Source organism: Lissotriton vulgaris, chromosome 12 (genome assembly GCF_964263255.1).
Source record: "Lissotriton vulgaris chromosome 12, aLisVul1.2, whole genome shotgun sequence".
Lineage (NCBI taxonomy): Eukaryota > Metazoa > Chordata > Amphibia > Caudata > Salamandridae > Lissotriton > Lissotriton vulgaris.
Window position 1 is genome coordinate 489,904,559 of NC_141700.1, and position 2,140 is coordinate 489,906,698.

The 2,140-nt window shown below is 45.3% G+C and overlaps 1 pseudogene; it reads right to left on the bottom strand.

Annotated features, from left to right (window-relative positions):
• Positions 1–348: 348 nt before the first annotated feature.
• LOC147676824 (uncharacterized) lies at positions 349–1,820 on the bottom strand (annotated as a pseudogene).
• Between the last annotated feature and the right edge of the window lie 320 nt (positions 1,821–2,140).

Below are 2,140 nucleotides of genomic sequence, written 5' to 3' on the forward strand. Positions count from 1 at the left end.
GATGTCTGGTGTCATGTCTTAGCAAACAGGAGCTGTTTTCTCGGAATTGGTTGTCATGTCTTGGCAAACGGGGGCTTATTTCTCAGAATTGGCCTGACCATAAGAGTGTGTGGTTACAACGGGGCTCGTTTCTTGGAATCGGTTTGGCCATAAGAATGTATGGTTGCAGTTAGAGGAAGAAGTGCGTTGTGTGCAAACTTACGTTTATGTGCCCGGGTTTTCTAGCTACCATCATGATGAGCTCGGGACGTGAAAGAGAGGGTGTATAATGGGACATAAGCAATGAAAAATATCAATTTTCCACATTCCCTCCTTGTCCCATAATATACCCTTTTAAGATTGTCTTGTTTAATCTACCTCTATGTTCATTAGGTTGTCCACTTGTTCCTGTAACATGATATTTTCCTTCTCTTTCTTTCTGGTTTGGAGTCTGGGAATGCAGGTAGTGATACAGAAACTACAGAGTGCTGGGCCACATTGAATACAGATGCAACAGGTGAAGAGAATGGCTAGAGCGATACCTATTATCGTAAGGGTCTTCCATCCCCATGAGGACAGGAGGATCCAGAGCCATCCCGTCAGGGACCAGGCAGCAGTGTCTGTATCTAGTTTCCTGGAAAGTACATGAAGGCGGGAAATAGCAGAATACACCGAGGGTGCATTATCTGGAATATATATACAGCAGCTGGACCCGATCAGTTCACATACGCCACCACGGTCGGCCAATATAATATCTAGAACCATACGGTTCTGCAACGTCATGAGTCTGTCGGCAGCCATCTCAGCTGTGATGTTGCTTAATGCACTGGCTGTTTCATTTATGGCTCCCTGGACTACACGAGTCAGTTGCCTTATGTGGCGGCTGTTGATCATGGGCCCCCAGAAAGGGATGATTCCTTTAAAGAAATCGCCAGCCTCTTGGTCCGCTGTGTCTTCAGCATCTATGGCCCCCCTTCTCCGTCTATTAATTACGGTCGGAGGGTCACTTAGATGGTAATCTGCTGGGGCGGTGTAGGTAGGGGGGAGGAGAAATGCAATGTAGCATTTCCCGGACCAGCCTTGGGGTAGCCAAGTACGTGCGTGAGGTCCACAGATAAAATAGGTGTTGAGGGGAGTGGCCATCATTGGGAAATTTAGGTCAGGTAGGGTGTATGTCTTATTACACTCACTGTCTCCCATTTTCTGACCCTTGCCCTTTCCTCTTACACAAAATAGGCCCTTATGGGGCACAGCCCATCCTCCCTGTCCTGTCTGTCTCTTTTGGACAGAAAACGTTTCCCTAAAGGAGGTAGTGTCGTTAAAAAGGGAATAACTGATATTTTCATTGTTATCTGCTCGTCCCCATGTCGCGGTGAAATTTACCATCGTACTGTCTTTGTTTTTATCTCGTTTCAGGTACTAGTGTTCTTGGCCTTGATCTCAGGAATGTTTCTAACAGAAGCGGAAAATATCATAGAGAGTGCATAGGTATATCCAGCATAGCCAAAAGGGAGAGGGATAAAAGGCATTCCTCCGTGTACGGAATGTGGCATTAAACCACAGACCCAACAGTTGGTTTTGTTAATAACCATTTGGTGTTGGTGGAGTGTGGAGATGAATGTGTTATTGAAAAATTCTTTTCTTCTATTTTCGAGATGTGGAGGGAGATCTACATGTGAATGCATAGCTGTGTTATTCAAAAGCGTGGGGGAAGAAGGTGGGAAAGCTAGATGAAGGAACCAACCTAGGCAAGCCGTGATACAAAAAATAAGAATCATCATAGAGAGGAAGATTGAAACTTTGTTATGTGATAATTTTACGTATTTAAACATATTTTCCATGATAGGCTGCTAGTCTGAGTCAATTATGCATACGTGACCGGACACTTCCCAGCAACCGCTTCACCAAAACTACGTCTTGGACTTAATTAGCCACCGGTAGGTCGAGGTCAGATGCAATGTCTCTAGCTTGTTTCTGATGGGATCTGATGGGATCGCAGCCGCGATCTGTACTCTTCTTGAGGGGAAAGTTCAGGAAGGGGTGAAATAAAGTCTGTCGTTTCAGTGTCTATATTCTCGGGGTCAGCAACAATGTCAGTAGGAGTTGGTCCGAAGAATTTCTTACAATGCCTAGCATGGAGCCATCCTTTTCTTCCTTCCAC